Raw genomic sequence first — 17,579 nt, forward strand, 5'->3', positions numbered from 1 at the left:
AAGAATTGAAATTTATCAAATTAATTATTACTTTATGTCTAAAATAAAAAAATTGTTATAAATTATAATTTAACTAAACTTAAAAGAGATTTAATCTAAATCATGCATAATTTAATCTAAATCAGTAATAACTTGGTTATAAATCATAGATAATTTAGCACTAATTAGATGATAATTTTGTAGTAAATAATAAAAAATTAAATAGTAAATAAATGATAATACAATAGTAAATATATAATAATATAATGGTAAATATATAATAATATAATGGTATATCATTGATGATTTAGTAGTAAATTAATAATTTAGTAGCAAATCACTAAGAACATAATAGTAAATTACAATTATAATTTAGTAGTAAATTAGTTACTCATTGAGAACTTTTTGGGGAATTATTGGTAAATTAGTTATAAATTTATAATAAATTATCGATAACTTAGTAGTAAATCACCAACAATTTAATAGAAATCATTAATAACTTAATGATAAATCATTCATAACTTGATGGCAATCATTCATAAATTAAAAATAAATTATTGATAATTTAGTAGTAAATTATTGATAACTTATAATTGTGTCATAACGTTTAGGTTGAGAAAACCTATCCATTACAAAAAGTATGGAGTTACCACCAATTTTTTCGTTTAGGTGTGATTGACCACCTATGTTTATTTATCATTTTTAAGGTTATCCCAAGCCTAACCTAAGAGATTATAAAAAAAAGAGGTTATGGTTTATATCAATAAAACAAATGTTCGAAAGTCAATTATGTGTAGAAAAAGTATTAATATCCATTTTACGTCCAAAATTGATACAAAATTAATAATATGTTTTCTTGCCTAAGCCTTAATCAAATATGATTTTATCATATCAATAAATTCTGATCTTTCTATTTATTTACATAACATGTGATACAAAAATTTTATAAAAATATCATGCAATCACGTAAATATCATAAATATCATATCAAATATCATAAATATTATACCAAATATTATGCCAAATATATCAAATCATACTATGCAATAAATCATGCCATAAATATTAAATCTAGCATGCAATAAATATAAAATCGTATCATGCAATAGTATAAAATATCATGCAAATATATTAATTATTATGTAATAAAAAATCACACAAACAAATATAAAAACATACAATTAAATATTAATCATGCAAATATAATATTAATCAAACAAATAATAAATAATCATGCACATAATTAAAGAGTCATGCAAATATATTAAAGTACTAAAAATAAATTCATAAAAATATCATACAAAAATAAACTATTTTTTTCTTTTTCTTTTTCTTTTTCTTAATGAACTCAATCACAATTAAAATTAACTAATAATTAGAAAATAACATAAAAATAAAACATAGAAAATATATTAAATAAATAAATAAACAAAAATAATTAAAAATAAAACCTAAGCAAGCTAATCAGGTCAGTTGGAACGGGGCAGAGTTTTCACGCGAGTCCGACTTAGCGATTCTTCTTTCACCCAAACAACACCGTTTTTACGAGGAAAAAAAACCCTTCAAGTCAGCAGTGTTTTTAATCTTTGTTCAAAGCGTACATCCCCTTTTACAATCTTCAAATTCCCTTGCTTATTCAACCCAAAACCAAAGCCCAACTGCAACCCAGAAAATGAAAAGCCCATAAGCCACCTACTACCGAGTAGGGGTATAATCGAGTTGAGTCGATACAATGAAAAATTCGAGCTCGAGCTCGAACTCGACTTCTAACTCACGGCTTGATACTCGACTCGAAGTCGATTGAGTTTCATTTTTCTAGTTCGAGCTCGATTCGTGATCAAAATCGAGCTACTCGAGCTAGCTCGATTAAACTCGATTAATATATAAAAAAAAGTTCGATTATTATACTCAACAAGAGCTCGATTATTTATACTCGAACTTAAACTCGAATTCGATATATTTTATTAATTAAAATAATAAAAAATATTAAAAAATAAAAGTTCGATTAGACTCGCGAGTTACTCGAGATAAGTATAAGAATACTCGAACTCGAGCTCGACTCGATAATAATCGAAGCGAATTCAAATTTTATTTGAATCGAACTCGAATAACTTGCGAGTACTAATATATCATTTACACCTCTAATTATCACTAGTAAAATCCAGTCCCGTTCGCCATTCATTGTACTGCCGACGAACGAGCAGTGCCTCCTTCCTTTTTTTTTTTTCTTCTTAGTTCCTCTTTTACACCTAAACACCAAGGTCAGAAGTCCATAACCCGAAACCAACGAAATATCATTGTTACTGCAGCCTTCTTTCTCCACCAGTAGCATAGCTTTTTCACCCAGACCCTAGAAGACCTTTTTGGGCTGGAAATTACTTCTTGAATGTGGGTTTATAACTGGGGTTTCTAAATTGAAGGCTACTATGTGCGATTGCTCTGTTGATGGTTACCTCTGGGTTCGAGTTTGGTTTTTTTAGGTTGAGTATGTGTTGCCTGTTGTTGTCGATTGCTCCTTGTTGCTCTAGGCTGTGACTTACAAGACTACTTACTGTTATTGCTTCTGTATATGCCCGATTTTTGTTGTTTGCTCGGTGCTTGTATGAGTTTTTTGTTTGGTTCAAGATAGCATTGATTTTGTGGTAATTACTCTAGCTTTTGATGATTTCTCTGTTCTGTCTGCTTGGCCTAGATTTACTACTTTTGTTTTGAATTTTTTGTGTGTTGTTGCTAAATGCTTGGCTCTGAATTGCTGTTTGTTGATTTTGGAAATTGAGCCTAACTCTATTTTTTTTTTTCTGCTCGATTGTTGCTTGCTTCCCTGTTGAATTACCTTTAGATTGCTTCTTCTGCTGGAAATTGGCTTTGAATATTTGCTTGTTCTTGTCAGTTGTTCTTCTCTTAATTGCTTCTTGGCGCTGCTATTGATGGCTCGAATGTCTGTTCTGTTGAATTGCTGTGTGGCCCCTCCTTTGATCACAAATTCAACGTCTTTATACAGGGATTGAAATCGCAATTCAAGTTGAAAAAGCACTAAACTTACTAAATCTGCAAAGATTTCCAGACTTTATTTTTATGCAATCTTTCCTTTTTCAATGGATTAGCTTCCAAGTGTTTCCTTAGGCAATAAATGAACAAATTTCAGAATCAAAAACCAAATCCAAGACCAAATCCATCAATTTCCTTTTGCAAATTAATCTACGTTTCTTCCATGTATTTTCTAACCCTTTTTTTTTTGTTTTTTTGTTTTTAGACTTTGATTGAAACATAATTTCGGACTATTTGATGTTTTGGGCCTAAAAACTCAATTTTTCAATTAAAGTCCAACCAAGATTAAAAGCCCATTTTGATATTAAAAAAATTATCAGACAAAATAGGTATTCACAGCTATCATTTTTGTATGCATTTTTTGTGAAATAAGAAGTGTACAAAGATCAAAAGATATCTATTTTATTCAGGTGAAGAAAACCGAAAAGAAAATCTCAAAAGCTGTGTCACAATTGAGGCTTGAAACTTTTTGAAAATAAAATATTTTTTCATAACTAAGGCATTGAAACTTTTGAATAATAAAATGTTCTTCTACAATTAAGGCTTTGAAACTTTTAAAAAATAAAATATTCTTTCACAACTAAGACTTTGAAACTTTTGAATTGCTTTTTCACAACTAAGATTTTGAAACTTTTGAAAAATAAAGTGTTCTTCTATTGAGGTTTCAACTTTGAAAAAATAAAGTACTCCTCCACTGATGCTTTAACTTTGAAAAATAAAATACTCTTTTACCGAAGCTTTAACTTTTGAAAAATAAAAGTACTCTTCCACCGATGTTTCAACTTTGGAAAAATAAGTCATGTCCAAGAAAGCTCATTCTCAATAAAGGCTTGAAACTTTAAAATTCTCATCCAGAGAAGCTTCTTCTCAACAAAGGCTTGAAACTTTAAACAAAATATTACCTTGAATGATTCTCTATATCTTATATAGATCATCGTTGATGTTACCTAATGTCATTTCTCAAAATTATTTTATCATCTAGGTTTTCCTTCTTGCTTTTCAAGCATATGCAACGAGTGTATGCGATGAGTGAAAAGATTCTCCATAATTCTCAAATTCAATTTGAATATTCAAACTTTAATTTTTCTTCTTTTCTAACGTGCACGATGCATGGAATGAATAATGTCACAACGGTTTTGAGGACTGCTAAACAAATTTAGAAAAACAAAAGAAAGGGAGTCGCCACCAATCTTTTTTAGGGTGTGATTGATCATCCAAAAAATTTATCCTTTAATAAAACAATAAAGACATACTTAAAGTTTCATTAAAATGATAGTTCTGGTCTACGAAAAATAAATTGAGTTCAGGAGTTGATTATTCGTGAAAAAGGATTAGCACCTCCACAACGCCTATTTAAAACGGTATAAATTAATTATACGTTATCTTTAATAGTGACAAAAATGGAATTGGCCTTGGTATTTAAAAATTAATTTTTCAATTTATATTTTTTATTATTATTATGTTTTTTTTATAAACATATTTTTATTATTTTTAGTAAACTTGAAAATAAATAAGAACCTTATATTGAAAAATTCTTAAAAATATCCCAATATGTTAGCAATATTAAAAGGAACCATTTCACCTAAGTAATTTTTAAGAATCACTGCACGAAATTCTCTAAAACATGGAGTAGTAAGTAATTTTAAAACAAATAATATTTTTTGGGATTTATTTCTAAAAGATGAGAAACCTTTATAAAAAAATTAATCTAAATGCACCAATATGTTAGCAGCATTTTAAATAGATTTTCTTACCTAAAGATTCCGAAGAATCACTACTCGAATTTTTTTAGGATCTTATCTTCGGAGATTTTTTGTTTGTTCTTAAAAAAATTTTAAAAATCATGTAATAATATAATAATCCACAAATACATTTATTTTTTTTAGAAAACATTTTCTTATTTATTAAGAAAAACCATCCAAGTTAAAAGAAATGATTATAAAATGGAAATTGTTCATATTGAAAAGAAACTTCTAAATATTCCAATACTTTGATAATTTTAAAAAACTTTTCTCACATAGAAAATTCTCAGGAGTTACTATTCGGACTTTCTAAAGTCCCATCATCAAAAAAATTTATTTTAAAAAAATATGTAATGCAAATAATATAGTAGAATATGAACACGAAAAATATATTCATTAAAAACATTCTCTAGTTATCATAAAAAATTTGAAAGGAACAGAGGAAATAAAATAGAATTATATAATATGAACAATCATGCATACAAGACACTATATTGATTATGCCTTAATAATCTTAATTATTTTCCAATTAACACTTTCAAAAAGAACATAGTAAATAAAATTTATTGAAAATTTTTCTAGATACCCCAATACTTTGGTGGTATTTTAGAAAAATTTTCTCACTTAAAAATTTCTTAGGAATCTCTACTTGGGCTTCCTTAGAATCTCATCCTTGAAAAATTTTATTCATTGTGTTCTTCCCTACTTAGTTATATTTTTAAACTTTGATCATATCAATTTCATTACCTAAAGAAATCAATATAGATTATTAATAACATCTATCAAAATTTTAGAAAACATACAAATGAAACTTTTTTTATATTGAATATTTTCCTAAATACTTCATTACTTTGGTAGTATTTTAAAAAAATATCTTCATCTAGACATTCTAGAGAATCTCTACTCAGACTTCTCTAAAATATCATTTTTAAAAAATTTCATTCATATCATTATTATATGCATGGAAAATGTATCAAATATGAATTTAAACACAAGATAAAAAATTAAAACAAGCATGAGAATCTAAACAATAAAGAAATCACCAATGCATAGAATTAAATTTATAATTAAATTTAAACAAGTATAAACAAATTGTATGAGTATAATTAAAATAAAATATAAAGGTGGAATAACATAGTTCACATGAAACTCACTACCTATAGCTTATTTTCAGCTTTCATTCTTTATGTTAACAACCATAAGAACAAGCTAAGATAGCCCCCACGTATAGGGAAGAAACCAGAAAAATATAAAAAGCTAGAAGCTTTTATAGCTTGTGCAAAACCTTTCACATAAAGACAATAAACTAGATAAGAAAAAGAACCCCATTCCATGTTGAAGAGCAAAGAGTTATGAAGTTGCCCATTGATGTCTTATATAGCTCAAATGGATTATAGCCAAAACTTATCAACTTCAAACTTTCAGCTTTCTCTTTTTTAGCTTTCAAAACAAAACCATGGTCTAAACAACTTTTGGTCATGAGCCATTTTTGCCTTACTAGTAAACCCATGTCTCATGCAAAGAAAGAAAGCGAAAGAGGTGCTGAAATTACTTCAAGCAACAACGAAAACAGGTTATAAAATCTATTTGGAAGATTAACCAAACTGTGATTGTTCATAGGGAGTTAGGTAGCACGGTTTGGCTTAGTCCAAGCTGATTTCCTTTTCTTTGTTTGCTGTAGCTTAGACCAACAAAAGGCTGGTTGGTGAAAGAATTTATGGCATGATCAAACAATGGCTACCAGAAGAAAAAACAATAGCTATTCAACAACACTAGAAAAACAATGGTGTTCTAACTAACTTGGAAAAAATGAAACAGAAACATAGAACAAATAAGGCTGGAAATTTTATCAACAAACACATCAAACACCAAAGCATGAAAGGAATAAATAAGAACAATTGCAGAAAAGATAATGACAGTGCAAAAATAGTGTAAAACACATGATATAATCAGCAAAACTCTGTCTTGGTATAAGCTGTCTCACCTTTTGAATTTTTTGTTTTCAACTTTCTTTCTCTTTTTTTTCTTGCTCTCTTTCTTTTTTTTCCATATGCTTCCTCCCCACCCCCCTTTCTTTTCTTTCTTTTTTCTCCTCCTTCTTCACCTCCCTATTCGGCTACCTTTTTTTTCAACAGCGTCCTTCTCTTTTTTTTTTCTTTTTTCTTTTATGTTCTATTCTTCTTATTTTTTCTTTATTCTTTTATTTTTTTAGCCCTCCACTCTTTTTTATTTATTGATATAAACCCCCAACCTCCTTAATGGTCAGGTCAGAAAGAAAAGAAAAATGAAAAAATCTTGATCTTGATAAACATGGACCTGTAGATGAGATTTCATCCAAGGGTTAAAGCTTGTTCTTTTATTCCTTCAAAGGTGCCATTTTTGACCATTGGATCAAGATCAAGTAAAGATCCAATGGTCCATATTAATTACTACAAATATGAAATCTTTATGCCTTCCAAACATGTGAAAAGACTATTTTACCTTTAGTTGTAAAGTTTTCGATAGTTAGGCCTTTTTCTTGGAAATCAAGGTTTTCAGGGTCATTTTTGAAACTTTAAAACACAAAAAATCATTAAATATTATAAGATTATGATCTGAAAAGTTTCATGAAATTTCAAGCTCGAAAAGGCTAAATTACAAAAATACCCATCTGAGGGTATTTTGGTAATTTCACACTTATCGAGGTACTGTCATAATTTTAAATACATCAAAAATTATAAAATATTATGAAACTAGGATATGGAAAGTTTCATGAAATTTTGGTTCGGAAAGGCCAAAGTACAAAAAAACCCTTCAAAGGGTATTTTGGTAATTTCACACTTCTCAGGATACTAATATGATTCCAAACTCACCAAAAATCATGAGATGTTACAAAAGTGAGATCTGAAAAGTTTCACAAAATTTCGAGCTCAGGAAGGCCAAATTACAAAAATACCCCTATAAGGATATTTTGGTAATTTCACACTTTTCGGGGTGCCGCTGTGATTTTAAATACATCAAAAATCATGAAATATTATATGATTAAGGTATGGAGGGTTTCATGAAAATTTGAACTCGAAAAAGTTAAATTACTAAAATACCCCTATAAAGGTATTTTGGTAATTTGACTTTTCCTAGGGCACAATGAAAATTTCAGTGTTTTGAAAAAAATTACAAATTCAATTTAATAACACCTTGATTTCAATGATGTTTTAAATTTTTAAAATTAACTTGGACTTTATTAATTTGTCCAAATTTTACATCATTTGACTTTGTTTGACTTGTTTTGACTCGAGTTGAGTTTGGGTTTTGAATAGGCAAATTCATAAGGTCTTTATGAGTCTTAAATGGTTCTCGTAAATGGTATTGGCCTTTTGTTCGCAAATAAGTCTCGGATCAATCATATTGAAAAATGTTCAGGATAAAATTCGATGTCCATAGCTGCTTCTTTTTCCATACTTCTGAGGATAAAAAATAATGCAAAGACGTAGATGACAATTTTATCTGGATGATGTTTTTTGAACTAGCAAACCTTTGCTTTTTCTTCTCTTCTTTTCTCTCCCTTTCTTTTTTTTTTTTTAAGCTATGGGTCTTGGAGATTAAATCTCAAAAGCTTTTTGAATGCTCATCCAATTAAAGGCCGTGAAACTTTGAATTTAAATTATTTTACGAATCATAAAACTTTTGGACGCTCTTTTAATCAGAGGCCATGAATCTTTGAATTTAAAATGGTTTACGAATCACAAAACTTTTGAATGCTCCTTTAATCAGAGGCCATGAAACTTTAAGTGCTCGTCTAATTAGAGGCCATGAAACTTTAAAATGTTTAGAGATTATACCCAAAAGTCATACAAATCTCAAAATCTTTAAATACTCCCCCCATCAGAGGCCATGAAACTTTTAAAAAATTAAAATGTTTTGCCAAAAGGTCTTGAAAATTATGCTTGGAGGTCTTAGAGATTATGCCCTGAGGTCTTACAAATCTTAAATCTTTGAATGCTCCTTAAATCAGAGACTATTAAACTTTTAAAAAATTAAAATGTTTTGCCTGGAGGTCTTAAAAATTATGCTTGGAGGTCTTAAAGATTATGTCCAGAGGTCTTAAAAATCCTAAAATCTTTGAATGCTCATCCAATCAGGGGCATGAAACTTTAAAAATTTAAAACGTTTTGCTGGAAGGTCTTAGAGATTATGCTTGGATACAAATCTTAAAATCTTTAAATGCTCCACTAGTAAGAGGCCATGAAACTTTCAAAATTTAAAATATTTTGCTTGGAGGTCTTAAAATTTATGCTTGAATGTCTTAGAGATTATGCCCGGAGGTCTTACAAATCTCAAAATCTTTGAATGCTCCTTCAATTAGAGGCCATGAAACTTTTAAAAAATTAAAATGTTTTGCAAATGGTTTTCCCTTAATAAAAGATTTTTTGAAACTCTAACAATTTTTGTTTGAACATGGCTCCTCCCAAACAAAGGCTTCAAAATCTTTGTTTGAAAATGGTTCTTTTTAAATAGAGGCTTTGAAACTTTAAAATCTTATTTTTCTTTTCTCTTTCTTTTGAAACTGGTTTGAAAATGATTCATGATGTCATGGCTCAAGAATTTCACAAGTTGTGATTGTTTAAAAATCATTTTTCATACTTCAGTCTTTTATTTGAATGATTCTTTCTTAAAGACATAGTTCAAATTTTCATAATTCATGAATGCAATGGATGTAATGCAAATATTATTAGAAACCAATATGACATATCCAAATTGTGGTGACAAGTTTCCTTACATCAATAATTTTTCTCTTTTTTTCTTTTTTTCTTTTTTTTTGTTTTTTTATCTTAAAAAAAAAAACCATTCTCAAACCTGGTTTGCATATTCTAGGAGCTTCTTTCTTGTGAACTTCGATGATCATTTGCTGATCCTTATCCTTATAATGTTGACAAACATAATCCTGATGCAAATTTATCTAATTATGTGAATACAAATGTCCATGCGAATGTAAATGTCAATGCAAAAATAGATGACTTTTTCACAATGCAAATGACAATGTTCCTTTCATGTAAATGCCTCTACAAATACCTTTTCTTATGATGCAGATGCAATGATGCTAACTTTTTTCTTATGGTGCAAATGCAAATGTCTTTTTCCTTGTGATACAGATGTAAGTGATGTAAATGCAAATTTTTTTCATGATACAAATACAAGTGATGCAAATGTAAATTTTCTTATGATGCAAATGTAAATTTTTTCTTGATGCAGGTGCTAGTGATGCAAATGCAAACATCTTTTTCATGATGCACATGTAAGTACGAATGTGAGGATGCAAATACGAGTGTCTTTTTCTCTAGTGATATAGATGCGAATAATGCAAATGCAAATTTTTTCTTGATGTAGGTGCTAGTGATGCAAATGTGAATGTCTTTTTTATGATGTAAATGCTGAACATAAATGTCTTTTTCATGATGTAAATGCTGAACGTAAATATTTTTTTTTCATGTCTTTTTCATGATGTGCATACAAGTATGAATGTGATGGATGCCAATGTGAGTGTTTTTTTTCATGATGAAAATGTGAATGCAAATATGAATGTCTTTTTGTTGTGATGCAGATGCGAATGATGCAAATGTAAATATATTTTTTAATATAGATGCTAATGATGCAAATACGAATGACTTTTTTTTTATGCTAGATGCAAATGCGAATGACTTTTTTTTATGCTAAATAAATTGGGCTTAAAATCTTCATCACAGACTAGATAAAACTAGGCTTAAATTTTAAGTAAGGGCTAGATAAACTGAGCTTAAATTTTCATCAAGCACCAGGTAAGCTAGGCTTAAAAATATTTTTAGGAGCCAGCTAAGTTAGGCTTAAAATTTTACCAAGAGCCAGCTAAACTAGGCTTATGTGCCAACTAATTTGGGCTTAAGATTTTATTAAAGGCCAGCTAAACTGGGCTTACATGCCCGAGAATTGGCAACCTCTATTAAAAATGAAAGGTGAAGATTCTTTCCAAATTGGTTGAATGGTTCAATTTATAGAGATTTCTGTTTATTCAAAAGGGTTTCAGCACTTGTAGGAGATAAAAAGGCATATGCTCTTTTGATACAAGCTCATAGATGAAATATATATTTTTTCATAAACATGAATTCCTTAAAAATCAAACATGTTAAAAACTTTCTTTAGTCTCCAAATGTGATATTTGATGTACGTCAAAGTTAGCTGTAAAGGCTTAAGATTTGGAAAAGTTATTTGGGACTGGACAAAGGTTCAAATTTTTAAAGTCAACTAATCTCAGACTTCTATGACTTTGATATTTCAGATTTTCAATAAGGTTTGGCTTAGTGTCTACCACATTAAGCATTAGGAGCCACTTTTATTTCTATTTTTTTCTTTTTTCTTTTTTTTTATTAACACACCATGAACTTAAAAAATTCAAAACTAATCCAAAAAAGGAAAAGAATTTTTTCGAAAGGGGTTAACGATCCAAACATGAAATTACATAATAAACGGGGACTTAAAAGATTTACGATCATTCTTCCAAGAGAAACTTTTCAATTTTAAACCTTCATGCTATATCCAATATTGACTTTTTAAAGGTTGTAACATAGGTTAAGGTTCAGGGTTATCAAAGAAAATGATAGAAAGGCCTAAGACAAGTATTTAAGGGTATTTAAAACCAAGGATCACTTTTTCGTTTGAACGATATATTCTGAGGTCTATTCCTTTTTGCTTTCCACCCATTCATTTCTTTTTCTTTCTTTTATTCTTCATTTTCTTTCATTTTTCTTTTTACTTTGCTTTTTTTTTTGTCTTTTTTTTTTTTTTGCTTTTGGATCCTGTCATTGAGTGGATTCAAAACCTTTGTGAACTTTTATATTGAGCCTTTAGCCCAACATATGGGATTTCATTTGGACATCCCTATTTTTAACCCTTAGAAGTGTTCCTTTTTGTCCTTTGGTATGGAAGGTGATTCTTAGTTAGGGTTTATTTTAAAAGAATTCAATCAAGCTTAAAGGGGTAACAAGAGATAAATTTTTACATTTGTGAAAGGATAATAAAAGACAGTCATTTTTCATTTCAAGTATGAACACTTAAATTGAAGAGAAGTTCATTTTTAGAAAGATGATCTTGAAGAAAGGTTTTCATTTCAACAGTTTTTATTTTTTTTCTTGGGTTTTTTGTAGTTTTGGAATTTTTTATTTTGGGGTTTTTTCTTTTTTTTTTTCTTTTTGTCCCATTTTTCAAAACTTTGAATTTGTCAGGATTTTATGGGAATTTATTTGAATTTTCTAAATGCATATGTCATAACCATTTTTTCTTCTTTTTTGTTCTTTTTCATTTTTTCATTTTTTTGGTTTTTTTTTGTTATTATTTTTTGACATGCCCTTCTAAATTCATTTTGCCAATAATGTGTTTCATGGAAGATGCCCTATTTAGTAAACTATCCTTAATGAAAGTTATTACAAGAAAGGATTATGTGGAATGAGCGAGAAAAGGTCATATAGAATTGAAACCATTTGATACCAAATGATCCATGTCACTTTAACAAAAAAAAAAAAAAAGAATGATTGAATTGATCATAGCTCAAATTGTCTAAAGGGCAATGAGATCTTTTTTTTCTAGTCAACGTGCCCTCGAGACAAAATGGTCAGGCTAATTTTAAGGTAAAAAACTGAAAGGTTGGTAAGTTTCATGATCAACATGACCCTGATGACATATTGGTCAAGCTAACGTTTTAGGTAAAGGGGCTAAAAGGTTGGTAAATATAAGCAACATGCCCCAAAAACACATGAGCTAGGCAAAATTTTAGGTAAATGACTAAAAGGTTGGTAAATCTAAAGTCATTTTATAGGATTTGGGTTAACTTTGATTTCAAAATGTCTTATTTGACTAATTTTTTAGGAATATAAATTTCTTTCTTCTTTTTTAAATTAGTTTCATTGTTTATTGCCTTGGAAAAAAATATCACCTTTTGATATCATAATATTATTCGGTGAACATAAAGTTCACAAATTCAACTTTATAGCTTTTGAGGGGTCATGGTTGTTGACTGGAATCAATTGAAAGACTTAAGAAAGAAAGTTTAGGTATTTGATAAATCCCTAATAGTGATCGCCAACTCATACGAGACTCAAAATATTTTCTTTTTTTTTTTGTACTTTGCCTTTTTCTTTTTTTCTTTGCCTTTTTTTTTTTTTGCCTTTTTTCACTTTTTCCAAAGTACCATTTTTTAACCTTGGGACCTAACTATGTAGGGCTTTATTCAAATATAACATTTTCCCCCTTTTTACCAATTATAAGTCCAAACTTTAATAGAAATTGAAACTATCAAATGATGATGTAAATCTATGGAACACTCCTGATGCATAAGATCTATTCATGCAATGCAAACACTCAAACACGACCCAAAAAATTCATATTCTTGATAATATTCTTGAGATGACACTCAAACTTACAAACAAAGATTTCTCATTCAATGGTTTAATTTTAGCATCATTGGCTTATGATGTCAAGATGGTATTCACATCGGGCATTAGGATCGTACCATTTGAGAAAAGGTGGTTTAAAGGGTTCGATAAGGTAGAGGCAATGAGGTAGTTTTCTCGGAGCAATAGGGATGAATCTATGTAAGATATGGGTATTGGGTCAATAGGAATTTTTTCTTTGGTATTGCTAATGTTTTTCTGTTTTATAGTTGGCCTACTTTGCTGGAAAACCAACGGTTTAGTTGGTATTGGAGTGAATTAAGAAACTTTGGGTCCGAAATTAGGTTGAGAAAGTGGTGATGGGATAACATGCTGAATAAGTGGCTGTGAAATGTGAGGTGGTGGATGTGAATTCAAGCATGAAATTCTTGGAGATTGTATAAAGTTTAGGGGCCTAATCCCAGGTGTTTGGAGAAGAGATTTAAAATAGTCATGAGAATGACTTAAGTGTGGGTTTGAACTCAAGATAGTTGGTGATGGTTGTTTGAAGCTAGGTGACTCCATATTGGAAATTAGACTTTTGAGTTCAATTATTTGTGTGGCTAATTCACTCATTCCTTTCTCGAGGTCAACCAAACTTTGGTCACTTCTTGAATCACCCAATGCCTTGGTATGATTGAGAAAAGTGCCGAAACTAACAGGAGTCAATTGGTTTTGATTTAGTGAAATTGAAAGTGACAATGATCCTTGAGGAGCAATAGACTCAATCCCACCATTACCTTTAATAATTTCCATTAATTGGGCCATCTGTTGTTTTATCTCCCAAAGCTTGAGCTAAAATTTCTCTTGATTCAATTCTAATGTATTAATCCTTTCTTCCAATTGATCTCTCATTTTTGCCATTCTTCTTCCCACCAAGACAATCATCTTATTCCCAGATTTAGACCTAAATTACCCTTATTGAATGAATGCCACAAAAACAATGACACACAAAGCATATTTATGAATACATGAATATGATGACTAAAGAATGTCATGAAATGCATATAAGCCTAAGACAAGGGATTTTTTATATAAGGCCCCCAAATGGTAAAAGTTTCCTTATCCATGCATGTGTATGTAAGGAATGTAATGAAATGTAATGCATGCTCTACAAAACTCTACCATTCATGAATCCATATGCATAAAATGCAATGACATAGTTGCATGGGTGATGAGATGTACCTTTGTAACATACTTGTATGAAATGCATGAACCTACCGTATACATGAGATATGTCTATATAGAATGCAATGCATGTGTTGTATTGGCCTAATGAGGTCAACATTGCCTTAAGATATGCAATGAGATAGAGTGCATGCATTAACTATTAAGATGTGCACATGAGGCATGTATCATTTATCAACATGTACATAAAATGGGATGCATATACTATCCATTGATGTGAATGGTATGCATGTACTATCCATTGATGTAGATAGGATGCAATGCATGTATTATCTTGTTATGATGTGATCAGATGGGACGCATATACTATCTATTAGGATGCATGAGTTAAGGCGTATATATTATCCAATTATTATTATTTTTTTAACATGAGAAAAAATGTATGTAACAAATCAAATGAAAATGTGAAAGACAAAACAACATTCAAATTTAAAAATCTTTTTTTTTAAAGGAAAAAAATTCAAGAATACAAATTTTATTTAAAAAACCTTTACTTTTGAAAAATTTTCATTTTATTTTAAAACATTTATTAAAATGTAAATTTTGGATAAACACAAAATGAATGAACTTGATGTTAAAAGATAAATTTCTTTTTCTTAAAAAAAAGGCTTTTTTATTTCTCCTTTTTTCAAAATTTTAATTTTACTTATGCCATTATTGTTTCACACTATTCCAATTTTATTTTCATCATTCATACATCGAAATACAAATTGTATTGGAATGCTTCTTTTTGCCCTAATTCGGGTAATTTCTTATACATCTAAAAGGTTCTCAAATTGTTCTTTACAAGCGTTCATATAGGACTAGTAAGGCACCTCGATCTTCACTCATTATAGGCTATGAACGAAAAATGTTCAATTTAAGTGAGAGTATTTCACTTGCCATTACAGAGGTTATCACCTCACGAGAGAATAGAAACTTTACTCTTTCTTAAAAGGGTTAGAGCCTGGTATAGAGGTCATGCATGATGTGAATGTGTCATCGTATGTGTGAGAGAAAAAAAAATCACAATCTCTATCCTACATGCCCCATAATTTATTGAAAATAACATATACATAAAATAAATAATGAACAAATGATATAATTAAAATGAAATGCATGTAAAATTTTATTACTATTGTTAATTAAAAACAAAATCAAAATCAAGAAAATTAATGTTAAATACCAATTTAGACCATTAAAACAAAACTAAAGATAACACATTATTAACTTTTGGCCTGACTCTCTAAAAAAATGATATCTCCAATGGAGTCGTCAAGCTGTCATAACGATTTTGGGGACCGCTAGATGAATCTAAAAAAACAAAAGAAATAGATTCGCTATCAATTTTTTTTAGAGTGTGATTGGCCACTCAAAAAATTTATCATTTAATAAAACAATAAAGACATATTTAAAGTTTTATTAAAAAGATAGTTTGGGTGTACAAAAAACAAATTGAGTACGGTAGTAGGTTACACGTGACGAAGGATTAACACCCCACGACGCCCGTTTAAAATAATACCAATTAATTATGTGTTATCTTTAATATTGACAAAAATTGTCATGGTCTTGGTATTTAAAAATTAATTTTCCTATATATATTTTTTATTATTATTATTTTTTTAAAAAACATATTTTTATTATTTTTAGTAAACTTGAAAATAAATAAGAACCTTATATTGAAAAATTCCTAAAATTATCCTAATGTGCTGGTAATATTAAAAGGAACCATCTCACCTAAGTAATTTTTAAGAATCACTACACGAAATTCTCAAAAATCCTATCTTCAGTGGTTCATATTCATTTCCAATAGTTATTAAAAACATAAAGTAGTAAGTAATTTTTAAAAAATAATATTTTTTGGGACTTATTTATAAAAGACAAGAAATTTTTATCAAAAATTAATCTAAATGTTCTAATACGCTGGTGGCATTTTAGATAAATTTTCTTACCTAAAGATTCATGAAGAATCACTACTCTAATTTCTTTAGGATCTTATCCTCAGAGATTTTTTTTTTTGTTTTTAAAAGAATTTTAAAAGTCATGTAATAATATAATAATCCACAAATACATTTATTTTTTTTAGAAAACACTTTCCTATTTATTAAGAAAAACCATCCAAGTTAAAAGAAATGGTTATAAAATGGAAAATTTTCATATTAAAAAGAAAACTTGTAAATATTCCAATACTTTGACAATTTTTAGAAGACTCTTCTCACCTAGGAAATTCTCGAGAATCACTACTCGGACTTCCTGAAGTCTTATCATTAGAAAAAAAATTTATTTAAAAAAATATGTAATGCAAACAATAAAGTAGAATATGAACATGAAAAATATATTCATTAGAAACATTCTCTAATTATCATCAAAAATTTGAAAGGAACAGAGGAAATAAAATAGAATTATATAATATGAACAATCATGCATACAAGACAATATATTGATTATGCCTTAATAATTTTAATTATTTTCCAATTAACACTTTCAGAAGAAACAAAGTAAATAAAAATTATTGAAAATGTTCCTAGATACCCCAATACTTTGACAGTATTTTAAAAAAATTTTCTCACCTAAGGATATCTTAAGAATCTCTACTTGGGCTTCCTTAGAATCCTATCCTCGAAAAATTTTATTCATTTTTTTCTTCCCTACTTAGTTATATTTTTAAACTTTGATCATATCAATTTCATTACCTAAAGAAATCAACAGATATTATTAATAACATCTATCAAAATTTTAGAAAAGATACAAATGAAACTTTTTTCATATTGAATATTTTCCTAAATACTTCATTACTTTGACAGTATTTTAGAAAAATATCATCATCTAGACATTTTAGAGAATCTCTACTCGAACTTCTCTAAAATATCATCCTCAAAAATTTCATTCATATCATTATTATATGCATGGAAAATGTACCAAACATGAATTTAAACACAAGATAAAAACTTAAAACAAGCATGAGAATCTAAACAACAAAGAAATTAATAGTGCATAGAATTAAACTTATAATTGAATTTAAACAATCATAAACAAATTGTATAAGTATAATTAAAATCAAATATAAAGGGGGAATAACATAGTTCACATGAAAGTCACTACCTATAGCCTATTTTCAGGTTTCATTCTTTATGTTAACAGCCATAAGAACAACCAAGATAGCCCCCATGCATAGGGAAGAAACCAAAAAAATACAAAAACCTAGAAG

At 28.8% G+C, this 17,579-nt stretch overlaps 1 pseudogene; it reads left to right on the forward strand.

The window, feature by feature from the left end:
• Nucleotides 1-6,277: 6,277 nt before the first annotated feature.
• LOC111303959 (uncharacterized) overlaps nucleotides 6,278-17,579 on the forward strand; it is a 29,802-nt pseudogene continuing 18,500 nt past the window's right edge.

The sequence above is a fragment of the Durio zibethinus genome, chromosome 13, assembly GCF_047325235.1.
Source record: "Durio zibethinus cultivar Kanyao isolate XHJ-2024 chromosome 13, ASM4732523v1, whole genome shotgun sequence".
Taxonomy (NCBI): Eukaryota; Viridiplantae; Streptophyta; class Magnoliopsida; order Malvales; family Malvaceae; genus Durio; species Durio zibethinus.